This window comes from Mobula hypostoma, chromosome 7 (genome assembly GCF_963921235.1).
Source record: "Mobula hypostoma chromosome 7, sMobHyp1.1, whole genome shotgun sequence".
Classification (NCBI taxonomy): domain Eukaryota; kingdom Metazoa; phylum Chordata; class Chondrichthyes; order Myliobatiformes; family Myliobatidae; genus Mobula; species Mobula hypostoma.
The window spans coordinates 52,873,546-52,889,714 of NC_086103.1; the positions used below are offsets into that span (position 1 = coordinate 52,873,546).

At 44.5% G+C, this 16,169-nt stretch overlaps 1 protein-coding gene across 1 annotated transcript in view; it reads left to right on the forward strand.

Annotated features, from left to right (window-relative positions):
* Positions 1–16,169, forward strand: part of LOC134348912 (glutamate receptor ionotropic, delta-2-like) — a 595,898-nt gene that overhangs the window by 332,285 nt on the left and 247,444 nt on the right. The window lies entirely within an intron of this gene.

Below are 16,169 nucleotides of genomic sequence, written 5' to 3' on the forward strand. Positions count from 1 at the left end.
AAGGTAGCCTACATCATCACCCAACTGTCCGATCGGGCGAGAGGATGGGGAACAGCTGTCTGGGAGGCAGCCTCACCCTTCTGCATCAACTTTCAGTTACTTTCTGAGGAGATGAGAAAAGTGTTTGATCGCTTCAAACATGGGAGAGAGGCTGCCCATGAAATGCTGCACGTGCGCCAGGGGCGCAGATCTGTGTCAGATTACACCATAGAGTTCCAGACCCTAACCACCTCCTGCGGGTGGAACTCGGAGGCACAGTACGACACCTTCCTGAACGGCCTCTCCGAGGACATCAAAGATGAGCAGGTCACTCAGGACCTTCCTGCCACCTTCAAAGCCCTGGTGGATTTGGCCATCCGTATTGATGCTCGCCTTCAGCAGTGCCACAGAGGGAGGGGTTCCAGAGGGTCCCTGGGGGCACTGAGTGAGTTCCAAGCTCCTCGTCAGTCTACATTGCCCTGCCATTTGCCCCATTCTACAATTCTCATTCCAGAGCCCTAAGCGATGAAAGTTGACCGTACCTGCCTGATGCTGACTGAAAGGAGAATCAGCACCCGCTCCTGTCTGTACTGTGGCCAACCAGACCACTTCATCACCACCTGCTCAGTAAATGCCATCGCTTGCCAGTAGGATGAGGAGTACTGGTAAGCGTGTCCCCCGTCCTGCCCTCCTTGATACCACTTACTCTCATACCTGCTTCTCTGGAGTGGGGCGTCCAACAGCAAGCAGTCTCCATCTTGGTTGATTCTGGTGCGGAGGGGTGTTTAATCGATTCCGGCTTGGCTGCCCAGTGGGGGTTACCCACGTCTGCTCTCCAGTCACCATTGATGGCCAACACCTTGAACGGTCAAGGACGGGCTAACATCACCCATGTCACAGTCCCGGTGAGTCTCTCCTCAAGCTCCCATTGTCCTGGTCCATCCCTGGCTAGTTCAACACAACCCCCATATTGACTGGCTGAGCTGTAAGATTGTAGGCTGGAGCCCATTCTGTCACTCCCAGTGCCTCTGCCCTGCTCGGATCTCCTCATCTTCAAGCACAGATCCCCCCGAAGAATTTCCGGATCTTACTGCCATCTCTCCTGAATACATGGACCTCAAGGCTGTGTTCAGCAAGTCCCGGACCACTTCCCTGCCACCTCATTGTCCATATGACTGCGCCATTGACCTCTTGCCTGGCACATCTCCCCCAAGATGCCTGTACTCCCTGTCCATACCTGAAACAGAGGCCATGAGTAAGCACATTCAAGAGTCTCTGGCTGCAGGCATCATCTGACTGTCTTCATCCCCTGCTGGTGCCGGTTTTTTCTTTGTTGGAAAGAAGGACGGCATGCATTGATTACCGGGGCCTGAATGAAGTCACTGTTAAGAACAGTTACCCTCTTCCGCTCATGACCTCAGCATTTGAAATACTACAAGGAGCTTCAGTTTTCACTAAGCTTGATCTCCGTAATGCCTACCATTTTGTCCGCATCCGCAAAGGAGACAAGTGGAAGATAGCCTTCAACACCACCTCAGGCCATTATGAGTATCTGGTCAATCCATTCAGTCTCATCAATGCCCCCGCCATCTTCCAAGCCCTGGTAAATGGCGTTCTCAGGGACATGCTGAACCAATTTGTTTTTGTGTATCTCGACAACATTTTGATTTTTCTCTAAGTCTCTTGCTGAACACACAGGTCACATCTGCAGAGTTCTCCAATGCCTTCTGAAGAACCAGCTCTTTGTGAAGGCTGAGAAATGTGAGTTTCATTGAAATACAGTCTCCTTCCTGGGGTATGTAATTTCAAGCGGTTCCATTCAGATGAACCAACAGAAGGTCTAGGCAGTGGTCAAATGGCCCCAATCTTCGACTCATCAGGAGCTGCAACGCTTCTTGGGCTTCGCTAACTTCTATCGCAACTTCATCAGAAATTACAGTACACTGGCTGTACCACTCACTACTCTTACATCATCTGCTATCAGATTCTCCTGAATCAATGTTTCACCTCTGCCCCCATCCTGATTCAACCCAACACCGACCAGCTGTTCATTGTGGAGGTGGATGTGTCTGACACTGGCTTAGGAGCTGTTCTCTCCCAGCACTTGGCCAAGGATGAGAAGGTACACCCTTGCACCTTCTTCTCCCACCGCCTCACTCCCAAGGAGCAGTATTACAATATCGGAAACTGGGAGCTGCTGGCTGTGAAACTAGCTCTGGAGGAATGGAAGCATTGGCTGGTGGGAGCTAAGGTGCCATTCTTGGTCTGGACTGACCACAAGAACCTGGAATACATCCAAGCATCTCAACTCCTGTCAAGCTCATTGGTACCTGTTTTTCTCAAGATTCAATTTTACTCTGTCCTCCTGCCCCGGTTCCAAGAATGGAAAACCTGATGCCCTCTCCCAAAGATTGCCCTCTTATGAGACTCCTGCGGTACCCAATGTCATCCACCTGCTCACTGTCTCGAGGGTGCAGCGCAATGGGACATTGAATCCGTTGTGCATGCTGCTCAACTGAGTGAGGCGGCCTCTAATTCAATGCCCCACTAACCGTGTTTATGTTCCCAGCTCTGTCCGCTCCCAGGTATTGCAGTGGGGTCACTCTTCCCAGTTATCCTGTCACCCTGGGGCAGTTCTGGTGGCCCTCCATGGAGATGACATCCACAACTTGGTCTCAGCATGCTCGGTCTGTGCTCAAGGCAAGAATTCTAACTGGTTACCTGCTGGTCTTTTACAACCCCTGTCTATTCCCAGGAGACCCTGGTCCCACATGCCTTGGATTTCGTCAGTGGTCTTCCCCCATCATGTGGTAACACCACCATTCTCACAGTAGTTGGTCGCTCTCCAAGTCTGTACACTTCATTCATTTACATAAGCTCCCCTCTGCCAAAGAAACAGCCAAATTACTAATATTGCACATTTTCAAATTACACGGTTTGCCTGTAGATGTTGTGTCAGATAGGGGCCCTGAATTCACATCCAACTTCTGGAGGGCATTCTGTAATCTTCTGGGTGCCTCTGTGAGTCTGTCTTCAGGATTCCACACACAGACCGCGCAGGCCAGCCAACAGCTGGAGACTGTATTGAGGTGCCTGGTCTCCCAGAACACCTCCTCGTGGAGTCAGCAGCTACCTTGGGCCAAGTATGCCATAAACTCTCATCCATCCTCATCCACCAGTCTGTCCCTCTTAAAGTGCTGCCTTGTCTACCAACCTCCACTGTTTCCTGCCCAGAATGAGGAGGTTGGCGTTTCATCTGCAGAGGCATTCATCCGCCATTGTCAGTGGACGTGGAGGCACACTCACTCTGCCCTTCTCCGTGCCTCTGCCAGGATCAAGCATCAAGCTGACCGCCATCGCTTCGAGGCCCCATATTACCGCCAGGGATGGTTTGTGTGGCTTTCAACCCAAGACCTGCCCCTCAAGGTAGATTCTTGCAAACCCCCCCCCCCACCTCATAGGCCCCTTTCCCATTGATAAAGTCATCAGCTCTGGGGCCGTCCGTCTCAAGCTCCCCTCCACTCTCCGCCGCATTCATCCCACCTTCCATGTGTCCCGCATCAAGCCTTTCATGAACCACCCCCCACGGCTCATCGATGGGTCAGGGGCCTTCACGGTATGTCGACTGCTGGACGGTCATTGCCGGGGCCGTGGCCTCCAGTACCTTGTGGACTGAGAGGGCTAAGGTCCTGAGGAGAGGTGCTGGGTCCCTGCCCATAACATCCTGGACCTCACTGTCGTCAGGGACTTTCATCGTCAGCACCCAGTTCCACCTGTTATGACGCCAGGAGGCATCCGTAGAGGTGCGGTGGGGGGGGGGAAGGGGAAGTTACTGTTAGTACCTCCAGTTGAACTTTGTCTTTCGGTGTGTTTTCCACATAGCCGTTTTTGTATTGCCATGTGCTCTTGTTTGTTTTCATGCCTCATGTGCTCCTGTCCCCACCCCTGCTCTACTCCGGCCCCTGTATCACTGATTACTTCGCCCCTCATCTGTTTCTCATTATTACCTGTATTGCTGCCACCTGTGTCTCATAGTGCTCCACCTATCGTCTGTCTCTCTGTTTATTGCTCGGTGTATTTCCTGTGTTTCGCCAGATTGTGCCAGTGAGTTTTCCTGAGCCTTTCCAGCATTCATATCTAAACTCTGTCCTTCTGAGTCTCGACCCTGCCTGTTTGCTGACCCTGATTTCACCTGTTTATCTTGATTGTTCTGGTTTTTAACTCTGCCTGTTTCCTGATTCTGATTTTTGGATCTCCGCCTGAACTTTGACGTTGACTTTGGTTGCCGCTCTGGATTTGTTACTCAATGAATATCAGTGTGCACAGTACCTGGTCTGCGATTGGGTCATGGTTCCAGCACCCTGACAGCAGATCCTTTTCCACAACAGTGAAGGACATCTAGGCCCTGAAGGGAATAGTGTCATAAGGCAAAAGATAGAACATAGAACATAGAATAGTACAGCACAGTGCAGGCCCTTCAGCCCACAATGTTGTGCCGTCCCTCAAACCCTGCCTCCCATATAAGCCCCCACCTTAGATTCCTCCATATACCTGTCTAATAGTCTCTTAAACTTCACTAGTGTATCTGCCTCCACCACTGACTCAGGCAGTGCATTCCACGCACCAACCAGTCTCTGAGTAAAAAACCTTCCTCTAATATCCCCCTTGAACTTCCCAGCCCTTACCTTAAAGCCATGTCCTCTTGTATTGAGCAGTGGTGCCCTGGGGAAGAGGCGCTGGCTATCCACTCTATCTATTCCTCTTATTATCTTGTACACATCTTAACCGAATATTGGAGTGTATGTACATTTGGTGAAGCTGTTGTGAGACACTGCACCCTGTCTCCAATTATGTAGGAGAATGCCACTTTCTATATAAACTGGGAGAAAGCATAAACCATATTCTCCCATTTGCAAGTGTGAGATTTGTTAGGGTTTGTTACAATAAATTTACTTCTGAAGAATAGATATTGTGAGTGATTTGTATCATAGAAACATAGAAACATAGAAAATAGGTGCAGGAGTAGGCCATTCGGCCCTTCGAGCCTGCACCGCCATTTATTATGATCATGGCTGATCATACAACTCAGAACCCCGCCCCAGCCTTCCCTCCATACCCCCTGACCCCTGTAGCCACAAGGGCCATATCTAACTCCCTCTTAAACATAGCCAATGAACTGGCCTCAACAGTTTGCTGTGGCAGAGAATTCCACAGATTCACCACTCTCTGTGTGAAGAAGTTTTTCCTAATCTCAGTCCTAAAAGGCTTCCCCTCTATCCTCAAACTGTGACCCCTCGTTCTGGACTTCCCCAACATTGGGAACAATCTTCCTGCATCTAGCCTGTCCAATCCCTTTAGGATCTTATACGTTTCAATCAGATCCCCCCTCAATCTTCTAAATTCCAACGAGTACAAGCCCAGTTCATCCAGTCTTTCTTCATATGAAAGTCCTGCCATCCCAGGAATCAATCTGGTGAACCTTCTTTGTACTCCCTCTATGGCAAAGATGTCTTTCCTCAGATTAGGGGACCAAAACTGCACACAATACTCCAGGTGTGGTCTCACCAAGGCCTTGTACAACTGCAGTAGTACCTCCCTGCTCCTGTACTCGAATCCTCTCACTATAAATGCCAGCATACCATTCGCCTTTTTCACCGCCTGCTGTACCTGCATGCCCACTTTCAATGACTGGTGTATAATGACACCCAGGTCTCGTTGCACCTCCCCTTTTCCTAATCGGCCACCATTCAGATAATAATCTGTTTTCCTATTTTTGCCACCAATCATCATTGTAGCATTTACCGAGTAAATATCACTTGTTTTCCACTGAAGTTGCTTATAATAATCCACAATACTGCTTGTAATTTAAAAATATCCTTTTTAAACACATTTATTTTTCATGAATAAATTTTAACTTCTGAATCACTCAGTTGTGTGACCAATGTTATTTCCACAGTAGAAGTAACGATCAATTTTTTGGAGTGTTTACAGTTATCTCCTGCTTACAGTTCATCAAACTAAATGACAAATTTCAATAACAATTACTTCTGACCCATAAAATAAATGAGAATTATAGCTCATTGATTTTGTGAAACTTTCTTCATTAAAAGGAATATTAAGAACATGGTAATATAATAAATATTGGTATTAAGAGAGATAAATCACAGAAGATCAGAATCAGGTTTATTATCACCAGTATGTGATGTGAAATTTGTGAACTTAGCAGCAGCAGTTCAATGCAATACATAATCTAGCAGAGAAGAAATAGAATAAATTAAATAATAATAATAAACAAGTAAATCAATTATATATATTGAATAGATTTTAAAAAGTGCAAAGACAGAAATAATGTATATTTTAAAAAAGTGAGGTGATGTCTAAAGATTCAAAGTCCGTTTAGGAATCGGATGGCAGAGGGGAAGAAGCTGTTCCTGAATCGCTGAGTGTGTGCCTTCAGGCTTCTGTACCTCCTACCTGATGGTAACAGTGAGAAAAGGGCATGCCCTGGGTGCTGGAGGTACTTAATAATAGACACTACCATTGTCAAATGCCTCTTCCTTAAGATATCCTGGGTACTTTGTAGGCTAGTGCCCAAGATGGAGCTGACTAGTTTTACAGCCTTCTACAGCTTCTTTCAGCCCTGTGCAGGAGCCCCTCCATACCAGACAGTGATGCAGCCTGTCAGAATGCTCTCCACGGTACAACTATAGAAGTTTTTGAGTGTATCTGTATTTGTTGACAAGCCAAATCTCTTCAAACTCCTGATAATGTATAGCTGCTGTCTTGCTTTCTTTATAACTACATCAATATGTTGGGATCAGGTAGATCCTCAGAGATCTTCACACCCAGGAATTTGAAGCTGCTCACTCTCTCCATGTGTATATAGAGAGTAGAGCAGTGGGCTAAGCACACACCCCTGAGGTGTGCCAATGTTGACCATCAGTGAGGAGGATATGTTATCACCAATCTGCACAGATTGTGGTTTTCTGGTTAGAAAGTCGAGGATCCAATTGCAGAGGGAGGTACAGAGGCCCAGCTTCTGCAACTTCTCAACCAGGATAGTGGAAATGATGGTATTAAATGCTGAGCTATAGTTGATAAACCGCATCCTGACATAGGTGTTTGTGTTGTCTAGGTGATCTAAAGCCGTGTGAAGAGCCATTGAGATTGCATCTGCCGTTGACCTATTGTGGCAATAGGCAAATTGCAATGAGTCCAGGTCCTCGCTGAGACAAGAGTTCAGTCTAGTCATAACCAACCTCTCAAAGCATTTCATCACTGTAGATGTGAGTGCTACCAGGCGATAGTAATTAATGCAGCTCACATTATTCTTCTTAGGCACTGGTATAATTGTTGCCTTTTTGAACCACGTGGGAACTTCTGCCCATTGCAATGAGAGGTTGAAGATGTCTTTGACTACTCCCGCTAGTTGGTTGGCACAGGTTTTCAGAGCCTTACCAGGTACTCCAACGGGACCTTCTGCCTTGCGAGGGTTCACTCTCTTTAAAGACAGCCTAACATCGGCCTCTGAGATGGAGATCACGGAGTCATCAGGTGCAGCAGGATCTTCACAGTTGTAGTTGTGTTCTCCCTGTCAAAGTGTGCATAGAAGGTGTTGAGTTCATCTGGTAGTGAAGCATCGCTGCCATTCATGCTATTGGGTTTCTCTTTGTAGGAAGTGATGTCTTGCAAGACCCTGCCTGAGTTGTCGTGCATCTCATGTCGCCTCCAACCTTGTTCGAAATTGTCTCTTCGCCCTTGAAATAGCCCTCCGCATATGCAAATGATCTGTTGATGGTAGTTGCTTAGTGAATTTTTTTCAGACTGGCCTGGTTAAAATCTCCCAAAACGATGGTGAAGGCGTTAGGGTGCGCTGTTTTGCGCATGTTGATCCCATTACGCAGATCATCTAAAGCCTGCTTGACATTGGCCTAGGTGGAATATAAACTGCTACCAAAATGACCCCAGAGAACTCTCAAGGTAGGTAAAAATGACAGCACTTTACTGTTAGATATTCCAGGTCTGGTGAGCAGAATTGGGACAGCACTGATATATTTGTGCACCAAGAAGAGTTGATCATGAGGCATACTCCTCCACCTCTGCTTTTGAGAGACTCTATAGTTCTATCCTGACGGTGTATAGTAAACCCACTGATCTGGATCACTGCATCTGGTATGGCAGGGGTTAACCAGGATTCTGTGAAACAAAGGACACGCTGTCCTAATGTCCCTCTGATTCAGCACCCTGGCTCTGAGATCATCAATTTAATTCACCAGAGACTACATGTTCACCAGGAAGATAGTTGGTATGGGGAGATTAAAACCCCATTTCCTTGAACTTGTAACCCCGATCTACAGCCACCTTCCTCCAAGGTGTCCTCTGTGGGCACTTCCAACCACGATCAATGTTGTTTCCATCAGTTTTAAGCAGCGATAGTTCATTTAAACGCATTAAGTCATCTTTGTTGACTGTACTGACCTTGGAAGTAGTGGTGCTTTTTAGCTGTATCAGGCTGATAAAGGAATATTTAATTGAATCCATTGAGAGTACGCTGTTACCCGAGTTGCGCCTAGGCACCCCAAAAGCAACATAGGTCTACGTTAAAAAGTATATATTTTATCAAGAAATTGGCTATGTAGTCTCATAGGCTAAGATTTGAATAACTCTTGAACATTTGCTTCTGGAGAGCAACTTTAACTATTCAAACTGACCTTCTGTTTATTGCATTTAAATTCAAATAATGCAAAAGGATGAAAATATAAGGACAGGATATTAAATGGAGTGCTATTGTCAGAAATGAGACCTTATAAGAACTATGATAAGTACATATAGATCTCAGTTCAGTTTCACTCTGTTATGTACATAAACCCTTGTTTTTCATTTCAGATCATTTGGAGTGACTTTTGATCACTAACAGAAAATTGCAATTGCGTTTTTCACAATGAGATCTAGTGACCAAGGAATTTTAGTGGCTTATTCCTCTAATCCTAGCAAATATTGTTTCTTCATTGAACAAACAAGTCCAAATAACAAATATTCATGTAAACTTTCATGCTGACTATTTCAGTGATGAAGTATTAAGTTAGGTCATCTTTTTTTTTGTAATTTATTTTTTATTGAGTTTCATCATCAAACATTTCCATAGGATGTATTTCAGATACTGTACATATATATCATATAATCATATTTGTCACAAATCTCCACATAATATTTATCTGAAGTATACTGTTATAGAAAGAAGCAGAAGAAAGAACAATCGAAAGAAGAAAACTATGTACAGAGTAGGGAGTGATTTTTTTAAACAACATATTCATTGATTGTGAGAATAAAATCAGGCCCATGAGATGGTATGTAGGTAAACCATTCTTTCCAGTATGAATAAGGTTGTTCCAACTTGTGATTGACAGATGTTGTTATCTTCTCCATTTTGTAAATGTCTGTTGTAATTTCCATCCATACATTTAAAGTTGGGCTCTCCTGAGATAACCATTTCCTGGTAAGGGTCTTTTCACCAGCCACCAGCAGTACATTCATTAAATATTTATATTTATCTCTTTTTAACCATTCTTGAGGTGTATACCCAAAATATATGGTCTTACTCCCTAAGTGTATTTATCTGTTAGTATATCATTGAAATTTGCAGAATATAACTTAATCGATCTACTCCCTGAACAACTAAGAACCAAGAAAAGTGAATAATAAAAAAAGGTAAGAAGGGTGTGGTTCCAAGGCTGGGGTCTCTAGATGACCCTGGGTTGGGCTAGAAGGAAAGTATAGCCATGGGGGATAGCCCCTCCTGCCTGTGGGTTGAGGGCCCCCGCTGCAGTACCTATAAAAGTAAGTTAAAATAATCTATGTCCATTACACAGAAATGATTTCCCTGTGTATTCCTCCCATCTATATATTCACATTTAGGTGGGCGAAAAGGCATGAATAAATTATTATTTTTTAAACTGAGTAATATAAAATACACATTATAACACGTATTTCTCGAGATAGGTATATCACCGTTTATTTTTGCTTCCCTTTAGTTTATCAGCACTTTTAAAGTTAGCCAAACTTTATGGCTCTTCTGGAGGAGGTGAGGGCTGTCCGCAGAGAACTGACAGTCTCTTCCTAAAATCCTTCTCTGGTCCTGTTCCCGTCCCCTGCTTTTTAGGTTCTCTTACTATTTCCCAGGCAGTTCGGGACAACTGATCAGCCAGAGTTTCCCTTGGTTTGACCACGCTAATGGGCAGTCCTCTGTTCTTCATGTCTGTAGTCGCCTCTTCCACCGTCTGATATAGTCGTATCCCTCCTTGGTAAAATACCCTCAGTTTAGCAGGGTACGGGGTTTGGAATTTAATCTTTTATTGCTTTAATATTCATTTCGCTTCAGAATATTCCTTCCGTTTCTGTAGCACCACCGGGGGGGTAATCATGATCGAAGTATATTAACTTCCAATTCCAAAACACACTCTTCTTACCCCAGGCCCTTCGTAGAATCTCCGCCTTGCTCTTGAATCGAAGGAATCTAAGCACAATGGAGCACGGTTTACCTTCTCTGTCTCCAGGAGGCCACTGGGCAAGCGAACGGTGCGCCTTTTCAACTTCAATCTCTGTAGTCTGAGGAATCTCCAGCGCTTCCCGCAGCAGCTTGTCTACAACGTCTATCATCAATAATCCCTCCGCTCCTTCAGGAACATTATAAATCCTGATATTTTTCCTTCGCAATCTTCCCTCCTGGTCAAGCAATTTACTTACTTGTTGATTTAATATGTTTATCGTCTTACCTAGTATCTGTTCCACGTTTTGCACGGGACCTTCCATCTTCTCAATTCGAGTCTCTGCCACCGCTATTTTCTGATTGATGTTGGCGAGCTCTGACTTTATATCATTGAGTTGCTGCTTTATATCTTTTTAGACTTCCCTTATCTCTTCCAAAATCCTCATCATATTTGCCATTTGGCCTGCACTAGGCCCATCGTCAGCCTTGCCGCCACGCGCACGTGTAGGAGAGCCGCGCGCTGTACCTCTCTCTTCCATAAGCTCCGCAATGGTGCTTTTTTTTTATCTCCGTTCTTTCTCCCCATTTTTGCCCCCTTTATCAATTCAGATATTTTCAAAAGATCTTATATTTGATGGATTAACGGAGCAAAATAATGTGTTTTTCCGGAGGAGCTGTGGATTTAAACTGCCATTCTGAACAATGATGTCACCGGAACCTAGGTCATCTTTCTTGTACCAAAGAAAACTAAGGTACTGAACTATTGGTGTCCTGTCGCACTCACCTCAATCATAAACAAATGCTTTGAGAGGCTGGTCAACGACTACAACTGCATCATGCCAGCATCCACATTGGACAGATTCTTTCACCAGGCCATCGGATTTATCAATACACATCGATCCAATTGTGTACCTGACTGTACATTGCATCTGACTGTACATACATGTATACAAAACAATTATGTATACAATCTTAGTGATTGGGCAATATCCTCCCACATTTCTCTTCCTTATTTCTTGTATATAGCAATGGAGATGCAACATAAATATTTTTATTGCCTCAGGTTGTGAGATGGATGTAAGAAATAAAAGATTCTAATTCTAATTCTTTTCCCCACTCAAAATAGTAGGTGTGTCTGTTCCCACTTGATGCAGTCCTGCTGTCATTAGACTATATTATGGAGGAGCATCAGTTTATGGTCTATATGTACACTGGTCAAATTCTGTCCTTTTTAATGTCTATTCACAAGTTATTTTTTTTTAAATTTCTGGAAAGTTCATCTCAGGTGCACTCCATATATGGATCATTTCCAGAATCAGGAGTTTTCATGCAGTTCTAGCTTTTGTTAATACTTAGTTGAGACTTGGAATGATAGAGGATCAGCTCTCTGAATACCTTTCATTACACTTATGAAGCCACCAGGAGAATTTGTTCATCTGTGATTTGATCTAATGTGTCTCCAGATATTGGCATTTAGCATACTGTTCAGTAATTATGAATACACCATTTTATTTTCACCATCCGGTTTCTTGTTAAGTTGAGTCTTTAGCACAAATGAGACTTTGTAAACAGAAAGATGTGAATGTGCACACCACAATATAGTTGAATACGCCATTGGAACCATTTCCAAATCTAAAATCATGTTTTCCAGCAATGTGTCAAACTGCAAATCTGGAGCATCAGTACTAACAATATTCAAATCTTGGTTGAATTGTTTCAGCCTGTTGTGTCCCCATTGAAGTTACAGTTTTCTATAAAGTTCAAAGTAAAACTTATTATCAGAGTACATACGAGGGGTGATTGATAAGTTCATGGCCTAAGATAGAAGGAGTCAATTTTAGGAAACCCAGCACATTTATTTTTCAACATAGTCCCCTCCTACATTTACACACTTAGTCCAGCGGTCGTGGAGCATACAGATCCCTTCTTTGTAGAAGTCAACGTCTTGGACCTCCAGAAAGTGGTCCACAGCAGGGTTGATTGATAAGTTCGAGGCCTAAGGTAGAAGGAGATGAGTTAACAACTTCATAGTGTTACGTACCGCGTAACTGAGTTGCCAAACCAGCAGAAATGGAACGTCGTTGGAGTCTAGATTACTAGGAACTAATAAGGTTTTATTAAAGAAACAAATAATACAGTACTCTCATTGTAAGGATATAAATGTAACAGGTTAGCAGTGATAATACACACCTATACACAGAACTAGGGTAATAGGAATCAACCAAGCTCTATCACAGTCTAGAGGTAAAATGATCAGTCTTACAGTGATGTAGAGTTTATTTCAGCATAGTACAGTTCGCAGTAATTGCTGTTGTACCGTTTGAGAGAGAGATAGAGAGAGGGTGGATGCAATTTGGTTCAGGCAGACCTTTGATGTCTTTGCAGTTGGTTTCGTGCTGACCCTTTTTGATGTCTTCTATCCCGCTGTGGTCATCGACTGTGACCCCTCCGTTCCGGATATGATCGTTCTTCCGCGGTGAACCCGGAACCCAGGCGAGGGTGGACATACACACCAGGTTCCCACCGGTCGTACCTTTACACCCTGTGAGCCTATGGTCGGTTTCCGCAAACCGGACCTCCAAACACCCACCACTTGTGGGTGCACACCGCTCTTTCCAGGGTCTCGTTGTCTCGTGTTCTCATGGTGTCCCGTGCCTTAGCGAACCTGCTCTTTTTATCCCCCTGCTGGGGTATCACCTGTCCATCAAACTTCAAACAGTTCAGGTTCAAAGCAACCGGTCTGTCAATATTCTGAATTGTGTTTCTTTTCCGTCAATCCCTCTCTCCTCTCTTATTAGCATTTTGAATGTTTCTCCATTGTCTCTCTTATCTCTCTCATTAGCATCAATCGTCCGATACCTTGGTTTGGCATCACAATAGTCATAGTCATACTTTATTGATCCCGGGGGAAATTGGTTTTCGTTACAGTTGCACCATCAATAATTAAATAGTAATAAAACCATAAATAATTAAATAGTAGTATGTAAATTGTGCCAGGAAATAAGTCCAGGACCAGCGTATTGGCTCAGGGTGTCTGACCCTCCAAGGGAGGAGTTGTAAAGTTTGATGGCCACAGGCAGGAATGACTTCCTATGACGCTCTGTGTTGCATCTCGGTGGAATGAGTCTCTGGCTGAATGTACTCCTGTGCCCAACCAGTACATTATGTAGTGGATGAGAGACACTGTCCAAGATGGCATGCAACTTGGACAGCATCCTCTTTTCAGACACCACCGTCAGAGAGTCCAGTTCCATCCCCACAACATCACTGGCCTTACGAATGAGTTTCTTGATTCTGTTGGTGTCTGCTACCCTCAGCCTGCTGCCCCAGCACACAACAGCAAGCATGATTGCACTGGCTACCACAGACTCGTAGAACATCCTCAGCATCATCCGACAGATGTTAAAGGACCTCAGTCTCCTCAGGAAATAGAGACGGCTCTGACCCTTCTTGTAGACAGCCTCAGTGTTCTTTGAACAGTCCAGTTTATTGTCAATTCATATCCCCAGGTATTTGTAATCCTCCACCATGTCCACACTGACCCCCTGGATGGAAACAGAGGTCACCGGTGCCTTAGCTCTCCTCAGGTCTACCACCAGCTCCTTAGTCTTTTTCATATTAAGCTGCAGATAATTCTGCTCACACCATGTGACAAAGTTTCCTACCATAGCCCTGTATTCAACCTCATCTCCCTTGCTGATGCATCCAACTATGGCAGAGTCATCAGAAAACTTCTGAAGATGACAAGACTCTGTGCAGTAGTTGAAGTCCGAGGTGTAAATGGTGAAGAGAAAGGGAGACAAGACAGTCCCCTGTGGAGCCCCAGTGCTGCTGATCACTCTGTCGGACACAGAGTGTTGCAAGCACACGTACTGTGGTCTGTCAAACTTTCTGCATAATCACTCAAAGCGTTGAACTGCACATGCATGTAACGGGAGTTGTATAACTCATCACCTTCTACCTTAGGCCACAAATGAATCAATCACCTCTGCTGTGGACCATTTCTACAAAGTAAGGGATCCGTATGCACCACGATCACTGGACTAAGTGTGTAAATGTAGGAGGGGAAACATTGACTTCTCAAACTTCCGCTAATACCCCACCTCCCCCTCGTACCCCATCCATTATTTATTTATCTACACTCATTCTTTCTCTCTCTCTCCTTTTTCTCCCTCTGTCACTCTGACTATACCCCTTGCCCATCATCTGGGTTTTACCCCCCCTCCCCCTTTTCCTTCTCCCTGGGCCCCCTGTCCCATGATCCTCTCCTATCCCTTTTGCCAATCACCTGTCCAGCTCTTGGCTCCATCCCTCCCCCTCCTGTCTTCTCCTATCATTTTGGATCTCCCCCTCCCCCTCCCACTTTTAAATCTCTTACTAACTCTTCCTTCAGTTAGTCCTGACGAAGGGTCTCGGCCCGAAACGTTGACTGCACCTCTTCCTAGAGATGCTGCCTGGGCTGCTGCATTCACCAGCAACTTTGATGTGTGTTGCTTGAATTTCCAGCACCTGCAGAATTCCTCGTGTTTGCGTTTTTAAATGTAGGAGGGGACTATGTTGAAAAATAAATGTGCTAGGTTTTCTAAAATTGACTCCTTCTACCTCAGGCCACAAACTTATCAATCTCCCCTCGTACATGTCACCACATAGAACCCTGGGATTCTTTTCTGCGGGCATACTTAGCAAATCTATAGAACAGGAACTGTAAATAGGATCAATGGACAACAAACTGTGCAGATGCAGATATAAACAAATAGCAATAAATAATGAGCATGAAATAGCGAGATAAAGAGTCCTTAAGTGAGTATAGTCATCCCCTTTTGTTCAAGTGCCTGATTTGTGAAGGGTAGTAACTGTTCATGAACTTGGTGGTGCGAGTCCTGAGGCACTTGTACCTTGGACCTGATGGCAGCAGCAAGAGAAGAGCATGACCTTTGATAACGGATGCTGCTTTCCTGTAGCAGCTTTTCATGTAGATGTGCTCAATGGTTGGGAGGGTTTTACCTGTGATGTACTGGGCTGAATCCACCATCTTTTGTGGGATTTTCCACGCAAAGGCATTGATGTTCCCTTACCAGGCCATAGTGCCGCCAGTCCGCACACTTTCCCCGACACATCTATAGAAGTTTGCCAATGATAGATAGTAGTGCTGCCAGGGCATTGCGCTGTACAGTATATTCCATTTGTCTGTAAAACCTCTTCAATGTAGGATACTTTTTTCTGTCAATGGTATCTGATTGAACTTGCTAGTAGAGTAAGTGTCTTGACTAACAACCTCTGGTGCTATAATTCACCTGTCAATGCTTTGAGTGCACTCAACAACACAGATTTTACTTCCTGAATACTTCTGGATGTATCTTATTGATTTTGGACTGCTGATCATGAAAATCACCATGAAATTTCTCTATCAAGCACCATTTTTTGAAATCTCCTATATTTGTTATTTCACTTGATTATTCAATTCAATTAAAATGTTGCTCACAATATAAGCAGGAAGGTTTTCTACCTCATCCAGGCATGCCTAGACAGGACAGATGCTGCATAGCATGACAGGTTTTAGAAAGGCTATAAAAGCATCACGCACATATCGTTCTATGGATTGCATTTACATGTCTATCAGTTTGCGATCACATTGATGTGGATGCTCTATGTCAGGGGTCCCCAACCTTTTTTCCATTATGGACCGCTTTCATATTGACAATAT